This window comes from Zonotrichia albicollis, chromosome 3 (genome assembly GCF_047830755.1).
Source record: "Zonotrichia albicollis isolate bZonAlb1 chromosome 3, bZonAlb1.hap1, whole genome shotgun sequence".
Taxonomy (NCBI): domain Eukaryota; kingdom Metazoa; phylum Chordata; class Aves; order Passeriformes; family Passerellidae; genus Zonotrichia; species Zonotrichia albicollis.
The window spans coordinates 11068607-11089892 of NC_133821.1; the positions used below are offsets into that span (position 1 = coordinate 11068607).

Genomic DNA, 21286 nt, shown 5'->3' on the forward strand with positions numbered 1-21286 from the left:
TCTTTTTATTATTAGTAGTACTATTCCAGTGCCAAACTAAAAATCAGACACCTTCCCACCTGGAGGCTTTCTTGCAGGCTGATGTAATAGAGGAATCTTCTGCAAAGGACACATATGTCCCAAGCTGGGCAGCCAGTTGCTGGCTGCAGCATGTAAAGTGCTTTGGAAAAAAATGTAGCTTTCACACTCATGCAGGATGAAGTCCATGTATCTTTTTCCATGAATGATTGAGTGCCTATCAATGCTGACATTTGATCTTACTACAAAATCCCAGAGATTTGCATTTCACCAGGCACATGTATGTATGCATGGAGGGATCTCAGCACTTCTGGGAAAGAAATGCAGAGTGAATGGGTTACTGCCCTTGTGGAGAAACGTACCTGCAAGTCTTAATCCCGATATTAGATAGGAAACCATTGAGGCAAGGGCTGGAAGCAGCCCTAGATCCTCTCTGGGAGCTGAAGGGGAGACGGGTGCATGAGCCAGTAACTCTAACAAGCTGGAATTCAAAATATGCCTGACCTAAAACCTTGGGCTGGGACATGTACAGGCTTGGGGAAAGCTCAGCTCCAGCCCCTCTGTTGAGATTTACAGTGCTGAGACTGATGCCAGTGGATTTTAACCACCCAGTGTCCCATGACACCAAAATGACATTGTGTGAGGACAGGGTTCCAGCTATAGACAGGGAGAGAAGTGGTGGAGGATGTGAAAACAAGGTGTCCCTTTATTCTGGCTGGTCAGAGAGGAGCAGAGACTCCCACCCGAGTGGGAGGGTGGCTTGGGCGATCACGGGTGGCTGCGTTGATGAAGAGTGAGCCAGAGAGATAAATACCTGTACGGAGGAAAATAAGAACAGATAATGGATTGGTGCAAGTCGCAGTATATTTCCTCCTGGTGATGAAGGGCTAAGAGTGAGTTATAGATCTTTCCTTGTGATAAGAACATATTTCTTTCCGAATCATTTATCTATAAGTTACTGAGATATTATTTTGGTCTGTGTTGGTGTTAATTGAGCTCTTTGCATTCCCATCCTGGTCTTTAGCAGGTGACAACATGGTAGGGACCCCAAAGGTTCCATCTGCACCTCCCATGGGTGAGGTGTTGCTTTCCGTGGCTGGGAACTGGGAGGAAAGCAGGAATGTTTTTCCAGGTGTCTCAGGTAATGGTGATATGGTTATTTATGCATGATCAGGGTTTAAATCTTGCTTTGTTCAGGTCCTTAATGTACAAGAAGCATTGCTGAAAGTGTTTTAAGATGTTACTGCTTTGGGACAGAATTAACGTAAACCCCCAAACATTGACACATTTGGGTGATACGACAGGTGTGTGTGTGAGGGCAGGAGACCGTGTAGGGAGAAAAAGCAGCGGGGTTTTGTCAGCTGGGAAAGATCAGAGCACCAGGTTTGATAGTGAGGGGAAACAGCTTTTAAAATTTCAATTATGTTGTTAATAGTGTTATTATTGGGTAGATATTTTGTATAATTTAGTAAATGGCTGTTTCTCGGCCCCCTTTCCCTGGGGCGGGCGGCGCGGGCCTGCCCTCACGGAGGGGTCACCATCTTGAGGCAAGGGCGGAAACCCTCGGGGCAGGGGAGAATGGCTGAAAGAAGAGGGAAGCACAAATAAACAGGGGCCAGACAGCATTTGGGGCTGTGGGATGAGGCAGGTGGCATGTCAGGGCTGTGGGATGAGGGGTTTAGGGACAGGCAGGTGCCATGTCCCAGCATGAGGGCTGTCCGTGGGCAGAGCAGCTCACGGGACAAGGGGCCTCCGATGTGTTTTCACCTGCTGTAACCTCAGCCTTTGCTGTCTTGCTTAAACATCTGCTTTTGGATCTTCAGAGGAACCTTTGCTGTGGTCAGTAAATCCTACAGTTGCTTTTGCCCTGGTTTATGAGATTTCCAGGAGATTTGTCACTTGGTGGATCAGGCAGCTCTGAGGGCACAGGTTTGGGCTTATGGGGGAGGACTCCACTGTCTCCATCTTGTTAAGATGAGCTTCAAGTTCAGAACATTAATGTGTTAAAAAGGGAGCCCTGTGTTCCCACACTGCTGTTAAAGGAGTTCTCACACTGCTGACCTGACCCCCTTAATCCTGGCTTTCCTGGAGGAATAGCTGATCCATCAGGCCTCCTGTACCTAAAATGGGATGAAAGGGAGTGATGGGCCTATTTCAGTGCTGGTGTTTCTCAGGTACCTCAAGCAACCTTGTTCTTTTTGTATTCATTGCTTATTTCCCTGGAAAGGAAAAAAAATGGAAAAAAAACCCCTCTAGATGTGAGGGCTCAAATCACTGAAGATGAGAAGCAGCAAAAGGAAATAAAGAGGTCAAACACCTAAGTTAGCTTATGATTAAAAAGAAATTAGTGGGGCTGTTTTTAATTTGTTTAAATATATTACTTTCTATTAAAGAGGTCTTTATATTTCACTAAGTATGAGATGAAGTGTGTCACCAGAGGAAGATTTTTTTTCAGTTTTAGTACCTTTTCTCTTCAGAACTTAGAAGCCTGATGCCGCTGAAGCCACAAATGCGGAGACAGCAGGGATGGCAGCAATGTGGGACTCTACAGTGCACCACAGTCGCCTTCCAGTTGGGCTGGTTTGCAGGAAATCAGGAAAGAGAGACATGCACTGTGCATGACAGGTATGTTGTGGGGAGGTCTGTGGTACCACAGAGCCCCCAAATACTCAGCCTCAGGGTGTTGTGCAGCTTGGAGAGCCAAAACTCTGCATCTCTGCCCTCAGAGCCAGCCCAAGGTGTTGGGTCCCAGCCCGAGGTGCTGCTGGGAGCCCCCTCAGATGCTGGAATGCATCTCATATCTGAGTTTAGCTGCCAGATCTTATGCCTTTTTTTTGTTAAATCTGCTAGACTATGGATATTTTCGGGCTGCAGCTGACAGAAATTAGAAAGGATAGTTGTAAATGAAGTTTTGTAATGCCAGAAGTCTATGACGGAGCTTTTATAATCAGTGCACAAGCTGAACGTTGATCTAAGTGTTCCAAGGCTTTCCATGAGCTTGCTGGTTTTTCCATTTCTCTTTTCTTTCTTTTGCTAAATGAAGTTTCTTGCGAACAAACACAGCAACTGGGTGAGACTGCAAACCTGTGAGGAAAACACACCATAAGGTTTGAATAAAAATAATAAAATGTTTGGTTAGGAATTTGTCACAAAACTCCAAAACAATGCAAACACTCTCAGTCTCTTGTTTTGTTCCCAGCTGGGAAGCCAGGCCAGAGTCACTGAACATTTCACCAAGTCTTGCTAACCTTCTGAGCTGAGTTGTGAGAAATTGTTCTTGACATCACATGAGCTGGGCCACAAGGCAGGACTAATGTGATATTTGCTGTCGAAGGTTTCCTAGGAAACATGCTACTTAGAGCACTCAGCCCTCCCTGCCACCCTTCCTGCATCCTCCAGCTTCCCCTGCTCCCACAGATTTGGCAGGGGGCAGGGATGTCCCCTCTGACCTCCGGACACCCTCAGCACACACCTTCCCTCTTCCCATCTGAGCAGAGAGGGGCTGTGGAGATCCTGAAGCTGCCCACCTAATTGCCCTTTTTCCTCTGATTCATCTCTTTTTTTGTTTTTCCCCAGCACTCTGCAGTGGGAGAAGTGAGAGAAACTAAGCTACATCGTGCAAGAGTGGAGATGGAGAGGAGGAAGTTGGAGCCTCCTCAGTGAACTTCAGCTTTTCTGCCATGGGGGAACTGGTGGAAAAAGGTTAGGAAAATCAGCAGGAAACTTACAACTTAACTTGCCACATAGTTTGCAATACTGTAGCTGCATACATAACCCGTAAGTGTTTTTCAGCAGAATAGAGTTCCCCAATTTCTTCCCATATTTTCACCTGGTAGGTGCTGTCCTTGACATCAGCCCCACAGAATGATTCCTGCTGTCCAGGCCCAACTCTTCATTTTGGCCCTTTGGAGCAGCAGGAGAGTTCCCATTGAGGATGGGATGAATGGAGTTGGTTCACACATGTTAACCAAATGCAAATCCTTAGATGGAAACTCATGGTCAGCTTTTTCCACTGCTATTTTCAGAGCTCCCACAAAAGACCGTGCTGTGATTATATGTATTCATGATATGTATATCATGTATTCAGCTCAAACAATATTTGAATGATGCATTTAGAATTCTTCCTAAAAAAAGGACCATGCTTCTGTAAACTGCATCATATTTGTAAAAAGAGGGGGGAAAAAAATCTAGCTTGCTTGTCCTTTCTTCCTCTCTTTCTTTTTAATATATCATTTTATAAGGGTGTAGGAATTGGTGTTAATGCTGCCTTACACACACAGACACACTTCCACATAGTGGTCTGCATTTGCCTGTATTCCATACGTAAACAACCCTATGGAATCCCGACTCCCCATTGTTAAGTTTGTCTCCATATTTTTCAAAGCAAAGCAGCTCTGGGTGTCAAACAGTTTCTTTCTTCACTCTCGTTCACCGGGCTTTGTGGAAGATGCAGCCAAACAAAGCGTTGGGAGTTTTGAGTGTTGGCTGGGTGTTTTGGTTTGTTTTCAAGTTTTTTTGTTTGTTTTGCCATTATTGGGGTTTTTTTGGTGTTTTTGTCTTTAGTTTTTGGTTTTGGTAGTGGTTGGTTGAATTTTTTGGTACGTTTTTTATAGCTGGCCATTTACAACTGCCTCTTTTCCCTCTTGTCTTCTCCACTGATAAAACACCATTTTTATGACTCTGTCATCAAGTGTCTTCCACATTGCCAATATTGATTTCCCCAACCCCTGGAAGGCCCAGAATGTCACCTCTGTGACACTCCCTGAAGCCACTGGCTTGGAAAACAGGAGCACTGAGGTTGCTGCTGCCAGACACTGGTTTCCCAGGTGGTGGAAAGGAGACAAGTAGCCCCAAGTCACTGGGCTGATTCATCTCTCTGCACGGTGCTGTTCCCTTCACCTCCCTGCCTGTCTGTGTGGCCAACATGTGCCTTGTCTGAGTAATCAAAGTGCAGGAGGTGGAAAAGAAATTCCATTTGGGATTGTTTAGCTCTACCTTCAGTTTCTGGTGGCATCTCAAGGATTGAGGTGGCTTTTGGGCTGGCTTTTCAGAGTGCTTTCTGCAAAGCCAGTGGTGCCCCACCTGTAAATCTGGGCAGAATTGGGGTCTTTGTGGCCAGAGAAGGAAAATCAGTAACACTCTTCTCTTTCTGTTTCAGTTCAGAAAAGAATCCTCCAGGTGTGAAGTCTGATGTCAGTCAGCCTCAGAGAAACAGCACCAGCTGACCTGAGGACCTGCAAGCAAGTGTCAGGTCTGTACCAATCTCTCAGATCAGCATTTTTCTCTGCAGAGTCACTTTTCCCTTGCATGCAATCATGATTTGCAACCCCCCTCTGCCTGTGAGATACCACCATGAGACCACATTGCTCACAGAAGGCAGAACCTTTCTATGTTATGCCAGGCTGCCCAACATGTGAGATACTGGTGGGCACCCAGACCATTTATTGTTTTCAGAGCACTCTCAGAATTTCAGTCCTTGTGGTACCACGTGTGATGTGTGTTGGGAGTTGTTGTTAAACCCCCCTGCCAGCTGAGGGAGGCAGGAAAGGAGATACAAAACCTCAGCTTGAGTTATTGCTGGAGACAGGGCTGGAACTCAGCATTTCCTGGGCAGATTACCACCCTTCACTTCTCCCTCAGCTGGTATAATTAGCTGTGTCCTGGATCTCTCTTATTCCCATGCAAGCACACATCTGAATGCATTTTTCTTTGAAATTGTCTGTCTTGGGGTCATTTGTGTTGTGCACTTCAGGCTGTTGATGATCTGTTGTCTGCAGTGAAGTGCTCACTGGTACACTGTAAATCACGAAGAGATGCAAAGGCATCCGTTTGTTACTACTGATTCAGTCTCTGTGGAGTTCTGGAATGGGCTACCTGTAAAACTGTGGGAGCCAAGTCTCGAAAAAACCCCAATCCTTTGTGGCTCTTTAATTTTTTTGTTCTTGGCTGCTAGCCATGCAGAGGGATGTCTTACATCCTTGAGATGAACTTAGTGCAGTCCTCATTGACCTAGCAAGCCATTTTTTCCCTGATGACAAGCTGGGATCACATTTTGTAATGACTGCTGCAAGATTGTCTTGTTAGGGAAAGGGCTAAGGTGGGATAGTCTTTAATGACAATGAAAGCACCTCATAAAACCTGATTCTTCGGTTTTACAGGCATGGCTGTAAGAATTTTAGCCAATGCAGACTTAGTAAATCAGTCAGTCAAAAATTATATCAGTTGAAGTATAATGTTCATGGCAGTCCAAAAACCTGAACATGTAGGTGATTTGGAGGGCATTTTGTTAACTCTTTAATTGGTCGTTTGAGTGCTGGAGGCAGTAGCTAATTGCCTGTAGGTCACAGTAGTCCTAGAGCTTAGGTAAATGTGTATTGTCATATGTCACATTTTCATATGGCTCCTTTGCACAGGTTGGTAAAAATGATTGCTGCATAATTAAAATTAAGACAAGGTGGGAAAAGTGATTCAATTAAACCCCTGAAGCCATTGCACAAATTATCTGAAGTACCAAAAACTAATGAATAGTTAAAACTAGTTTTATCTTTTCGCTCTTCATTCCTGAATCCTGAGGGTATCAAAATGGCTGAAGTCTCTCTCAAAGTTCTCAGAGGTGAGTTTTTGGGTGGGCAGTGCAAGTATGAGTCAGCACAGAGGAATCCAGGCCTTTTAAAATACCAGCACACAGAAACTTTGTTACCTACTTGTTTGGAATTGAAAATAACCAGACCTTACGCACAAGAGACCTTTTGGTTTCTCCACCAGCCCAGAATTATTTTGAAAACATCTGCAATATTTCACTCTGCATGCAGCAGGTATTATATACCAGGGAGGGTGATGACAGTAAAAATAAATGAGATATGTTGTAACCAAAACATCCCAAGTTTTACATCATACATTTCACAAGCCTAGCAAGCATCCTGTGCTCTGACTTGAAGGCTGTGAGGGCATGTGGTAGTTTTACAAATGTCTATTAGTATTAACAAATATGTTCCATTATTAGACAGTGTGCCACTGCCCCAACCTCCCAGTGCAAGAGGTGAGTTAATATGGCTTATAAAATATAAGAGTGCTGCAGGCACAAACTGTGGAAATCAGAGCCCTGGCTAAGCAGGAGGTCTCATTACATTTTGTGGGACAACTTACTAGAGGCCTGAACATGAGCATTAAAGCTGCCTCCCAGCTCAGGCTTTTTATGATTCCTGTCCTTTCCCAGAGCCACACAGCTCTACGAGCTTTAGAGCAGCAAGGTCTGCACCTTTGGATACTGGCAGTTTGCTAATTCTGACCACATTTAAAATGAGAGGATTGAGATGGGTATGCTTGCACTTTGCTTTTAAACAGAACTGTTGGAGCCTGAAAGTAGCAGGGCACTGAGGGGCTGTGCTCTTGTTGCTTTTTGGGTTTGTCTTCAGGGTGTTTTTTTTTCTTTTTCTTGCATGGCTCTGCGCTGGTAGCTGTAAACTCCCATTTCTTGGAAACAAGAGTGTTTGTTGGCCAGGTTTGCCAGCACTGTGTGTGTCTGCACAGAGAAGACCCAGTGTGTTGAAGCGGTATAACACAGTGCATCTTTCAGGGAAGCGAAGAAGTCTGGTTGCTCTTCATTAGAGCAGATACTGCCCTGCAAGGTTCCTAAAACATGCCCTGGTAGGGACTGTCTGCAGCCATCCAAGGGGAGGTGTCTGTACACATGGGATGGTGTGGATGCACGATGAGGAACACGGTGCCTTTTTGTGCTTCCACCTCTTTGGAAGTGATTCTCACCCTGCATTTGAAACAGTTAAAAACCCTCTTCTGATGCTTGTCCAAACTTAATCACAAACCTTAAATAGGGACTAATTTACTGTCACGGGGTAGCATGTTCATCTTAGTACTGGCTTCATCAAACCAAAAAATTCCCTGCTGAGGACCAGGGTGATTCAGGGAATAGTAGGTTATGAAAACATGATGATGTCAACTCACTAGATAAGTCTTTCATTAATGGGTAAAACTTCTGTAGGTAGAAAAAATAAACCTTCCTAAAGATCTCTGTGGATCAAACCCCCAAGAGATGAGGAGAGCAAAGAGAAAGGAGAAAACTGAAGCACAGGAGGTGCTCAAATCGCATGAGCTCTCTGCTTTCCCATGCTTCCTGGTGGAAAAGCAAACAGCCAGGCATCGTCAGGAGTGTCCTAAAAAATCAGAATGTGAGTGGACAAGTTGCAGTCTCTCCCCCCAGAACATTTTCTCAGTCCTTTTTGATGTGTGTTCAGCCTAGACTGCTGGTAGTCAGAGATGAAATTTCCACTGCCTGTGATTCAAGAAAAACACCACTTATGTCATTAAACAGAGTGTTTTTCTGAGCCTTTTCTGTATGGTCTTGGCTTGAGACCACCCAAACTCCAGGTGAAGTAGTGCTTGGGGCAAGCTGAGCTTTTCCTTCCACTCCAAGGCATAAGCAGCAGGCTGCAGCTGATTTCATAAATGCAGACTGATATTTTTAGGAGGCTTCCAACAAAAAACAGGTTATGGGATGGGCTGTTGTGGATTGCACCAAGAGAGTGCTGAAATTCCTGTCCTGCACAGGAATGTGGAAATGACCCAATAATGTTTGGGCTGCCTTTGTGAATTTCATGTGTGTGTACAGTATAGTATTATGTTTGTAGACATGTATATGGCAATACCATGCAGGACTATATGAGACATAAAAGTTGTTAAAAGACATTATGTGACACATTCACAATTATTCCTCTGGGTACAGAGAGAGAGCCAGGGTCATGGCACCATATTCATCTTTCAAAAGTGTCTCATTTCACTGACTGTGGAAGGCTTGGACCACTGCCTTGTATTTACTATAAAATATATTTTTTAAGCTATTAAAAAATACTATTTTGCTCTGTTAATATGGACCTTTTCAAAGAAAAAATGCAAGCTTTTGCCACCAGCCAGGTCCATTCCCATGTCATACCCTGCAAATAACAAGTGTATTAAAAAAGTTTAAAACTTGAATTGAAGAATACAGCTAGGGTTGCTGGTTCAGGAGCCAGGAGCACAACCCTTGCCTGCTGGGCTTTGTGGAGAAGACCTACACTATCAAAGCTCTGGGAGGTAAAGGAATGCATTAGGGCTTTGAAGAAATTCTCTTAAAAGCCTGTGGTATTACAAATACAGTGAGAAAGGATTTCCACAGACTTTCTGGAAATGCCCTGTGACTCACTGGTGGACTCCCCTGGGAACTGAAGGAGGCAGCAGGAAGCTGATAATGTCCTATTAAATTAGTAGGTGATGGGTAGTGGGACCATGGCACTAGTGAGCAGCAGGATGTGCACATTGTGCTTCTTTTGGGGTGCATTTTCCATGTTTTTAACACATGAGACAAACTTAAATCTCATTTCCAGTGAGTCTGGGGTCCCACCATCCTTGTGTTATCTCAGGGAGCTCACAATAATTCCATTGTGCAAGGACCAAAAGTACTGCCTGAGGCAAGAGTTCTTGGGTCAACCCAAACTAAGGGCAGGGATATGAGGGACTCCTTTGGCAGTGGGGTTGCTCAGGGATACATCTGGGAGGCAAGGTCTGCTCTGCCATGGGTGCAGCTATTACAGAGATAACATCACTCAGCTCACAGCCTTTCCAAGAGGATAATGTTCTTTGCATGTTCCCACCTTCTCCTGGCTCATACACAAGGTGACAGCAAGGCTGACAAATCCCTGCTGGGTGCCCAGAAAGGGACAAGGTTCATAATGACCAGTGTGCAAAGAAAGACTAGACATGAATAGAATTGGATTGATTGCCTTAGACAACTTTATGGCTTTGTTTTCCTTCCTGAAGTCTTTTTGTGTTTTGTTTTTTTTAGTAAAATAAATCACAGCTCATGGGATAGCACTATGCAAATATGTCAGGGTATTTTTGGTGGTTTGCAATTAGCCTTGATAACCCAAAAGATGGAGGCTGGCATGTGCCATGGGTGGAGTCAGGGGTATTGTGCATCTCTGTGTCTGTGGACGTGTGACAGATTTCTTCAGTCAGATGCAGGCCAGGCTGAATTTAGCCACCTTGGCCTGGATATTATCCATGTGGCTAAAATTGCCAGATCATTTACCCTGGAAATTATTGCAGTGGTGCACTGCCAAATGCACAGTTGTATTGTTCCTTTGCTTCATGCTGTTGGGTGTTAAATGTACCTCTGAGCCTTAAGCAAGTCTTGATTGAGTGTTTTTTGTTTACAAGAAATTATGGAGGGGGAGAGGAATATTTCAGTGCTCTTCCAGGATCTACCAAAACCTTTGTCATTTACTTGTAGCTTAGGTAGTTAGGGCTTAGAGGGTGAGCAGGAAGTAAAAGAGCTTGTGTAAGAGCTCAGATGATGGATCACTTGAATTTATAGTGGGAAATCTGTGTTAGTGAAGGCTGGAACGGGAGCCAGAAAATTTTAGGATTTTCTACACACGACGAGAGGTCAATGACTAACCGAAGTTTGTGAGCCATAAAACGGGCAGGCTGTTTAGGCCTTAGGTAGGTGGTGACAATAAATCTCCTGGTGATGTGGAGATGAAGGCTCTCCTGTCCCTATCTACAACAACAGCTGTTTGCCTGGAAACATGCACAGAGAGACTCTGCTGTGTTAAAAACCCCCTCTTGTGCCATTGGAATGCAGAGACCATCCAGGCTGGGAATTGTGGGAGTCCCTTTTTAAGATGTGAACATGTTCAGGTGTCCCTGAAGAGCAGCCATTGGGACACCACATCTTCTGGAGAGCTCTCAGGATCTGCATGCTTGAGAGGTGGCATCCCAAGCTAGGGAGGAGATGTTTGTTTTCCAATCAGCTCTTGTCTAAGGAATAGAACTACAAGAATGAGCCCTCCATTAGGAAAATGACTGTAAATGACAATTTCTCCACTGTTCCCAAAGCAGAGAGATTTATTCTGTTAGGGTCACCCATGCTGCAACAGAACTTCTCTTACAATTTCATGAGGAGATGGTCTTATGTCTCTGTGGGGAAAGGTTCATCTCTCCATGCAGTTCTCCTTTTGGGTAGGATGAGGAAAGCAATTGCCAGGGTGAAGGAGCAGCAGCTCTCCTGGAGCTGGCAGCCCTCTCTGGGACCTGCACTGCCTGCCAGGGAGAAGCTCTGTCTCCTCCTGCAAACCACACATTCCACTGTGCCCTTGCTAGGCAAAGGGGACCATGATACAAACCTGCATTTCAGTCAATAAAACCTCAACACAGACAAGAAATATTGTGTCCTTTCTTGTTTGTTTTACAGAAGAGAACAGAGGCTTCCTGGCACCAAGAGACACCTTTTTTCCTTTTTTTTCTTTTTTTTTTGGTTTTCACTTCCATTTTTGCTCTGCATTGTGGCTCTTGTTGCATCTGTTTTCACTATTGCCAAGAAAGAAACTTCCATTTTCCAACTGAACTTAAGGTCCAAGGACCAGCTCAGTTTCCTCCAATAATTTCTGAATCTTTCTCATGTGATCATGTCTTGTCATGATGAGCATGAGAAGGAAACCAGGAAGGGCATTCCAGCTCTCCAAAGCAAAATCTTGAGGCTCTTTTCTGAAATTCTCACAAATTTGGATTTATTGCTAGTTTGCAAGGTTTATTGCTAGTTTGAATTACAAACATGCATGGCTCTAGATGCCTGCTCTGTTTGGTGCTGCCTGCTTCTGAACCTTGAATGTCTCTCTGTTAAGAGCTTGCAAGCAGAGTGATCCCACTGCTGTCTTGCATGGATTCAGCTTTGGCTCATGGGAACAGTCAGGATGCACATCCCAGGTTTGTCTGAAGGTTCCTGAAATGCAGATGCAATGTTCCTTTTCACCCCATTTTCTTCCATTTCCCAGTACAATAGCACCTTTTAGCCTCCTTTCCCCCTCCACCTGGCACTTGCCTCCTTCCTCTTTCCCTGCAGCCACAAATGTTTGCTGTTGGATGAGCAGGGGCTCATGTGGGAGGTGAGGGAAGCAGTGGTTCCCCTCAGAGCTCTGTGGTGAGCTCCCCTCTGGCAGCAAGGCCCCACTACCACCTTCCCCTTTCTGGCTGCATCCCTGCACCCAGGGCGAGCCCTGGGAGCCCACAGATCATCAGGTTCAGAAATGAAAAATGGCATGGATCAGATGGATTAGACAGAAGATGGATTGATGGTTCTTTTTTACTTGAGTAACTTGAATTTTTTATAGCTACTTGAATTTTTAATAATTGTAAGAATTTTAGAATTTTTTTTTTATTTCATCTTAACTGGCTATAGGTAAATATCTGCAATTTTAGCAATACTGCTTTATTCTGGCTGGACACTTGGTGCTCTTTATTTATGGAATGAAATACTGTGCACACCCTTCCAGCCCAAATATGAGTGTTCTTTTAAAAATTTTCTTTCTAGGAATGAACACCCCCACAACAGTCATTGCTGAACTGTTTGCAGCAGACAAACACAAAAGAGCTGTAAATTGAGCCAGAGATCAAAATCAAAAGAAAGATTACCAAAAATGTTTGTCACTGTTTGCTCACCTTCAGAATATATGTCCTGTTCCTCTTCTTAAAATATTTTATTTTATTTCTTTTAGTATAGCTGTGTGAGCTGGTATTTCTTTTGCTCAAGCTGTCTCTAAACTTATATTTCCAACAGTGGCAGCAGATTATGAGACGATACTTATAGAAATGACATTATATCATTCTTTAAAATACTCATCCTGAAAGGCAAAATCTGGAGAAATTATAGGACTAAGAGGCCTCCTTTGAGAGGCAGAAACTATTTTAACTTGTTATTTTTAGAGCTCTGCAAATCACATATTTTTCTCTTCACTGGCAATTCAGAAAAAAAAATTGGAAATTGTAATAAGTTTTAAAAAAAGGACTCCTTCACAACTTTTTCCCATAAAATGGAAAGTTGAAATATGTCATTTGTGGGCAAATGAGATGCTTCACTTTAATTTCACCATTTTTATTTTAGTTCCTTTTCTCAGATGATAAAAATTAGACACAGAATGGTCTGACTGCTCATGTGGATGGGATGGGGGCTGGTTCTTGGCCAGGACACCTGTCCTGGAGCGTGAGCAGTGACACGGACACAGGGACACCGTGTCCTTAGCTGGCTGATCCGTGGAAATGTTCCTGGGGCTCTGTGGGCCTCGTGTCCTCCTCCACCACACACCACAAAGATTAAACAGGGATTTGACAAGGAATGTTTCAGAGGAAGAATGCTGATACTCCTGTGATTGTAGGCATTATCCTTGAGTCAGCCTTGTACATCCCTTTCCAGAAGTGCTGTGTGGGGAGCCCCACCGTGCCCTGGGAGGTGCTGGATCTCCCGGCCATGGAGCATCCACACCTGTGGAGCACCCTTGCCTATGGAGTGTCCCTAGGCATGAGGGAGGCATGCTGTCCTCCCATCCCTGTTTTCAGCGAGGAGATGGGGCTGGAATCAGAGCAAACCTCTCTGAGACCTTCTGGCATGAAGGAAGGTTGAGCACTGAATTTATTTTAATGGGAGGGGTCTTGAGGAGGGGCCTGACTGGGAACAATCAACCATGAAAATCTGATGCAGTAGGAAGAGGTGGGTGCAAAAAAAAGGAGAGTAGGAGCAAAATACCATCAGCAATAGCAACAGCAAGCTTGGGGCAATAAATGAAGATATTTCCATTTGGGAGCAGAGGTTCAGGAGATCTGGGGAGGGTTGGATGGTGGATGTGATATTCTGTGAGATGAATTACGGGGTTTGAGTGTCTGAGGAGCAGCCGGGTGACTGCATCCCCACAGGATGTCACACAGGGAGATCACACTCGTGATCTCACACTCATGGGGCAGTGTCAGAGAGCACCTCCACTTGCCAGACACTCTGCTCACAAGCACATGTCCTAGAATATCCAGTCTGGAGCCCTGTCCAACTTGGGAAGGGACCACTTCAGTATTCATTGTGGATAAAGAATGGTAATGCTTCTATTTCCTTTCTCAGTTCTTTTTTAATAAGAAAAGATCTTAGACAAAACTTGTTTTTCAGAGATCTCACTTCCAAAACTTTTTTCTCAGAGTGATTTAGCCTGCAATTTTAGAGTTTGTTTAATTACATTTTTAAACTTCCCTCCTTTAATTACTCCCCTTTTTTTTTTTTAGCACCTAAATATGCTACTATTTGTGGCACAAACAGACAGAGATTACAATTAACAGAATAATTGCACTCTTTTTGTCAGTGTAACCTCATGGTACAGAAAGTATTACAAATCCATTTTAAAACATATTAAATGTTCATATTAATGAGGATAATAGAGAACAAGTACCAGCAAACTAAATATTGTTAATGATTTTGAGCTATTAAATTCATTACCATTTCCTTTCATAATAAAGTGGTTAGTTGCTAATTAGACCTTTTTTAACTCATCATTATTGAATTCATTACATTGTGTGCAGTTAACCCTTAAAGATCTGCCTGGGTTTACAGATGCAATTAAAAAATAATTTCAGCAGCATGTGAAGCCGAGATGCCATTCTCAAACCTGCTTGTATTTTTGACAGTAGCTCCATGTACTTTTCTCCTGGTACATTTTCTTGACACATCATGCCTAGCAGCTTCTCAGCTGTCACAGCAGCTCCAGCAACACGTTCGATGGAAACATGCTGTATTCATTTCGTTTAATAGCGTTTAATGTTAGAGCTAAAGTAGAACCCACTTGTTTGGCCAGGGAAAAAAATACCCATCAGCGCTAAACGGCTGACGTCAAGGAGCTGCTCTTCTCCAAGAGAAACTGCTGGGAGCTGGGATGAGGTGCCTCTTCCTCCTACAAGGACGGATGTGCTTGTGCCTATCTGGGTGTCTGGTCTTTCTCTGCAACCCTCGATGGAAATCCCATCCCTGCCAGGGTTCATGTCAAAAATTCTCGTTGATTGCAAGGCATCCCTGAACTCATCTTTCAGCAGCTCTGAGGGTTTGCTCCACTCTTGGGGATGGGATGAGTGCCACCATGCCTGTGTCTCTTCCCACAGATCTGATTCCTGGAGAGGGCGCTCCTGGGGACTGAATCAAAGGCTTCTTTGCTTCTCCTTCTTCCTCCTGTCCTCACACCTTCAAGCGAGGGAGACAACAGAGCTTCCATCTCTTAACTTCTTTCTTTTCGTAGTTCATGCACACTTTTTCTTTTCAGAAAACCCAAAACACAAACACCCTCCTTCCCTCCCAATAACTTCAAAGTTTCAGGTATTTAAATAACTGGGACTGATGGACAGCACTCCCTGCTCTGCCTGGCTGTGGCACAGCAGCGTGGCAGGAGAGGGGCAGTGGTGCCTGGCTGGAAAATGCCATTTCTGGAGCAGCTCTGTCATGGTAGCAGAGCTGTCGCAGCGCTCGCTCATGCTACTTGCTGCAAGCAACCCCCACCAAGGAACAATTTTACTTGGGTAGGAAAGGCTTCGTGACACTTATTGCTGCTGTGCGTGATGGCTGGGAGCTGGCCTGATGGATACCCTGCAAATCCAGGAGATAACAGATGAGCTGTGCACGCCCTGCACGGCTCTGGAGAGGCTCTGGTCGTGCTCCTGTCTGGGTGTGGTGTGATGTGGGGGTACAGCTGTGGGCCCCACACCTGCTCCCCTGTAAATACCCACAGCAACAGCACGGATCTGTAACCTCTGTTTTATTTAAAGCCTGCTCCCTTTCACCTGTGAACAGCAAAGGTATAAATGTGCTTCACCAATCACATTGGACTATTGTATTATACAGTCTATTGAATGTTTTTGGCAGGCACGAGCCCCTGTGCTACTGTGTCCTTATTTTATTATTGTTTTGAGGGTAGAGCTGTGTGATTATCCATTCTTGCTTCAGGCATAGCAAGCCATCTGGAATGCTTATTAAACCCACAGGCAGATCAGAGGGATATAACTCTGATGATGTACATGTACATGGGCTGTACTACATCATCAGAGCATTGCTTCTCTGATGATGTAGTACACATTAGTGGGCCTAGATAATGGATTAGGACTAGCAGAGTGAAAGTTAGACTTTTTGAAGGATGGATATGGTGAGGTTTTTTTTTCTCCCTCTGGGTAACTGCTGGCATAAGATGTGGAAAGGAAAATTTAAAAGTGAGCCAAGGAGGCTTCAAAACTTGTAAGTGCTTAGCTTGTCAATGGGGAGGGACAAGTGGTGATCAAGAGGCTTAAGGAGACAGCTTTGAAACCCTGAATCATTGCAAAGAGGTCATATGTACTTGTCTGCTCAAGTGAAAAGGGACATGGAATGTGTCCAGGAAAATGCCGCTTCCCCGATCCTCCTCTGGTCACCACAGGGTGGGTTTGGGCAGAACTTTGGCTTTTCCTCATCCTCCAGTCCTGCAGCAAAAAACCCAACACCCTGTGTTATGACACACAGAACTAGTTTTTCAGCAGTTTCCAAATTTATGCTCATCACATATTTGCAAGTACTATTTAGAAATAAGCTTTTCAAATGAACGAGGGATCTGATCAGCTTTCAAACTAGCCATGTGTCTTCTTTTCTGAGTATGAAAAGAAAATCAACATCAGTAAAAAAGAAAAACAATCTGGGCACTACGTATGGGCTGTAGGTGAAGGAGGGAATAACTATTTGCATCTCTGTGGAGTTCTAAATGTAATTTCTATTTCTCTTTGTTCATAACCCTTTTTTGCAATGCTTTTCCGAGGTAGCTGATATTTGTCTAATCATGGAAAGGTGTTTCGTGTCTAAACAAAACCTTTTCCTGTGAAAGCTGGGAAGGTTTATAAAAGCTAGGTCATTCAGTCGGGAAGCTGAATGTGTGCTATGCAATTTAGATAACAAATTGCACACTTTAAATATCAAACTGTAAATATCAAGTACTCAAAAGAATATTGACATTTTTGAGCAATTCCAAAGAGTAACAGAACTTTCAAAAAGGAGCCGTACATAGTGAACATATGCTCTAAAAATCATAGCTGTAAAGTAAGGCAAATGCCTGTTTTAACAATGGCAAATAGCAAGTGGGGAAAGGGATGGGTCACGTTTTATTAATGCTCAGTGAGTCTCAGGTGTGTCAACACCCTCACCTGTGGGCTGAGGAAGGGTGTAGCATGAGTGGAGAGGTGCACATTAATTTGTGATTTTGGGTGCAGAATGCTAGCACTTGAGTAATTGCTTTGCCAAAATCTTCATTTCAGGTGACTGTGTGGCTTTGCAGTTTGATGTGACCAGGTTATCCTTAAGGTGTTAAGGAGGGTTGGTAAAAATTCCCAGTTAGAACTGAAGTTCATAATTTCATGGCTGTCAACTGATTGACAATCATTTGCAGATTTTGAGGTTTTCTTGGTGAGGAACCACAGTGAACTCCAGCTTGTGACCATTATGTGCTTTTCTTTAGTTGGGCTTGATGGACAGAAGGAGAGTTTGTTTTCACTTTCTGAGCAAGATTCCAGAGAAGTTTCTGTTTCATTCCTGTGAAAAATAGAAGGAAACTTGGAAAACTCTTCCCTCTGACTGCAAATCAAATGGACTCTTTTTGGATAGTCCATGCTAGCACAGCTCTTGGGTAGCAATTTTGGCAGGAGGAGGGTGTGTGGGTGTCCGTGTGTGTGTGTGTTGAGAGAGGTACAAATCTGGAAATCAAGTGTAGCATCCAGCTTTTGCCCTTTTTCAAGCCTTCCTTCTGTTCTTTTCCTGGGTGCTTTACCATGTGTTTGCTCACAGGAACACCTTCCTTCTCTCCTCCAGGAGTTGCCCTCTGGATTCTCCATTCTTGCATCCCACTGCAGGGCTGCTGCAAAGCCAGCCATGTCCCCCACTCACCTCCCCGTGCCAGTTTGCTTCTTTCCCTGCCACCACTTTGTCCCCAGCTCCTGCTCGCTGGGGAAGGAGATGACAAACTGTCACTTTCTCAAACACCCTCTCCTCCACCGACTACTCTTAAAGAGGCAGTGGGATAAATGAAATTCAGCATTCGAAAGGCTCAACTCCTCCAGAAAATATTCCACCCACAAGTGGGGAGCTTCAAAATCCATTCCTAGCAGTTAATGCTCCATCCTAAATGACACAGCTTTTCAGTAGTGACATGTGCATTGATCTGCATTACAAAAATAAGAGAAATAGCACTTCTTTTCAGCAGCAGATAATTACCAGCATACATCAGGTTCCCTCCTGCTGATACCCACAGGGTGGAGGGGATGGGAGTGGGCATTAGGTGGAGGGGATGTGGCTGGCTCACAGATCAGCCAGATAAATAATATTGATTGGGATTTGTGTGGAGCCTTGGCACACCCTCCTGGCTGCTGCCGCGAGCCACGGGGGCACATTTCGCTCCAGTGACAGGATTCACCCCAGCATGTCTGCCTCACAAAGGTGCTGGTTAGGATGAGCAAGGCAGGAGCTGAGAGCTTCTCCACCCCTTGTCAGGAAAGATCAGAGCCAGGTGGCCCAGTGGAAGAGGGGACAGATGTGTAAGAAACCCTCCCAGCTCCATCAGCGGGGCACAGCCACCCCGGCAAAAGCACAGAGCTCCCCTCTCTGCCTCGCTGCCACCCTCTGCACACAGGCATTTGGAGCTGTGGGAGGTAATTCCCACAGGCTGACTGCTGATTCCTGCAGGCTACATGATGAAACATTGAGCTCCACTGGGACCAGGCTCTGCCTGAGGTGCTTGAAGTCCCCCTCGCTGGGGTTTGGCTCTGGGCTCCGATGAGCAGCCTCTGCTCTATTCAGGTGAATTCAGCTGTGCAGGGGCTCCTCTGCAATGAGCTCCCCTTGGGCAGGAGACACCCCAAGTGTCTGTGAGGGAAGGGGTGCCACCCACCAGCCACCAAACGCCTGCACTGCCCTCAGGCGGGACAAGGGCTTTACCTGACTCTCCTCTCCTTGGGGCAGATGCCTGAAAAATCACTGCTGTCATTTTCTGGCTGAACCACCAGTACACAAAAACTCCTTGATTTTCACAGGAAAAGCTGGAAAAGCTGCAGCCAGCAGGGAAAGGGGCTGCTGCTGCCTGTGTGGGACTTTCCCATTTCTCACTTCATAGTGTGTGGTACTTTAGAGGCGAATAAAGCCCATTGCCAATGGGACTGAAAGTGCTCTCTGGGTCTAAGCACGCTCCAGTGTTTTAGCTCCACTGAATTTCCTCTCATCAGTGAATGCAATCTGCTGTGAGAAAGTTTTACTGTCTCTGAGTCCTTATGAAAACATTCTTAGATAATTGAGACATTCCCAAACAATTAAGATAACCAGATGTGTCTGTTATTTGTAATTACCTGAACATGAATTCTTTCTTCAAGAACAGTTCCATTTTTTTGTGCTTTTTGAATTACTCCAGATAATGGATAGGAAGATTAACTGCTCTGAAAAGTAATCTGTGGTTTGTACCCAGCATGTCTCATTCTGATGCAAAATCACCTCCTCCCAGAATTAAGTACTGGGACTGAAACAATATGTGAAATGAACTTTCCAGTTCTGCTGTACTTGTGATCCCCAGCCTGCAGTGCCCTTGCAGGTGACGCCATGGGGTGAACTTGGAGGCTTGAAGTCTATGAACAGCCCATGAAGAAGATGCTAAAATGGGAAAATTGCTGAAGGCTCGAAAGTGGTTTCACAAACCACTTTGTTAAGTAGCACAGTTTGAATAAAAGGGCTTTTGCACATGCTGCATTTGCACCTAGAGCTTCTGCAGCATTTTCATTTTACGAAGCACCTGGCTTTCACTGCATTGCAGTGTCCAAGGAGAGGGAAGTTGAGGCAGCTTGGCAAATCCACGGTGTAGGAAAGACACCTCTGCGTTTGGTCACTCCTTCTTCTGGGCTTCAAAATCAAAACTGGTATTTCCAGTCATGAGTTTCTGTTGCAAAAGGAGTCTTCTGAGTTTTCCCCCTTCCTCATGTCATCAAACAGAGCTTGCTTGAGAAGGGGCTGCTCACACCCAGCTCTGGGGTTGACATTTGTCCCTTTTCTGAGGAGCATCTTTCTCTCTGCTGGCTCCTGGTGGGTTTGCCTCCTGCTGTGCCTGCAGCTGTGCTGCTGTTTCACCAGGACATGGGCTCCATTGCCATGGTAGTGCAGGCATTTTGGAGGCAGCTCCCTAAATTCAGCTATGTGTCTGTGGTCCTTTCTGCACCAGGGTCTGTAGCTCTGTGCTGGTTATTCCTGAACTGGAGTCATTACCTTCAAATCCCTTCTTCTGGTCCTTTCCTGGCAGTGCCTCTGTGGAGAGACAGGCAAAGGGCAGCGTTGTTGCTGCCGGATCAGGGCAGTAAAGCTGTTTAATCACAGCTTTTATCCTCACATCTCACTGCTCATCTGGTACCTGGGCACTGGAAGGAGGAAGGGACAAGTGTCCAAGTCCCAGGGTTCTGGTCTGCTTTTCCTCTCCTGGCTCAATGGCCTCATCTTTGTCTTCTCCCCAGACAACTTCCTCCCATTCTGTATGTGCTTATAATTGACAGTGGTGAGTCCAGTGGTGGTGATGTCGCCTTCACTTGTTCCAAGACAAGTTTATTTTTTCAAAAAAAAAGGAAGAAAAGCAATTCTTGCATGAGTACTTGGTGACTGGTGAGTTCAATATTAAGTTTATTTTTTCCCTTGAAGCTCTCTCCCTCTTTCTCTTGACAGTTTTGCTCTGGGCGCTGTTATCTTTGTTGTCCCAGAGGAACATCCTTGAGTGTGTTAGTCATGTACATCTCAACTGAGACTTCTGTCACCACATTTCAGCCTGCTGAGGACTCACAGATCACAGTATTGTCGGGGTGCTGAACATAGATGGGGCTTGGAGATGGTTTGGGAGGCTGGTGAGAAATGCCTGTTTGCACTCCTGTTCATGATTAGGAGGTTTGCTCAGGATGAGATAAAGTCCATCCTCTCTGCTGCACACAGGGAGCTGGGACACATTTCCAGGTAGAGGAGCACATGGTGGAGGACCTGGTGGTTTAAATTCCCTCTCCTTCAAAAGTGGAAGGCATCATTGATTTGTTACCTGGGAGCCTACTGATGTTTTCAGGCATTTTTCATCCCTGGAAATGCAAGGCAGGATTTCTGGTGCAGGAAGGCTGCACTGATTTCTTCACTGGGTGCCTTCAGGGCTGATTCTCCTCAATCAGACCAGTCCTTTTATGTTATTTTGTATTTTATATTGTGCATGTTTTTGTGTTGCAAGAAAGGAACATGCACATTTCTTTTGTGGGGTCATTTTGTGTGCAGCAAAACGTGGCAATCTTTGGAGGTGAACTCCCTTCTGGTGGGGAGAAGGAGCCTTATCTGAAGCAAACCATGTGCTGAAGTTTGCCTTCAGGTGAACTAAGACTTTAAAAGACTGGCTTGGGATTTCAGGAATGG

The 21286-nt window shown here is 44.9% G+C and overlaps 1 long non-coding RNA gene across 1 annotated transcript in view; it reads left to right on the plus strand.

Moving 5' to 3' along the window:
- Nucleotides 1–2501: 2501 nt before the first annotated feature.
- LOC113459248 (uncharacterized) overlaps nt 2502–21286 on the plus strand; it is a 38578-nt gene continuing 19793 nt past the window's right edge. Inside the window, exons 1-3 of the long non-coding RNA XR_003380322.2 lie at nt 2502–2643; nt 3595–3720; nt 5177–5269. This is a non-coding gene — a long non-coding RNA (uncharacterized LOC113459248). The remainder of the gene's footprint in view (nt 2644–3594; nt 3721–5176; nt 5270–21286) is intronic.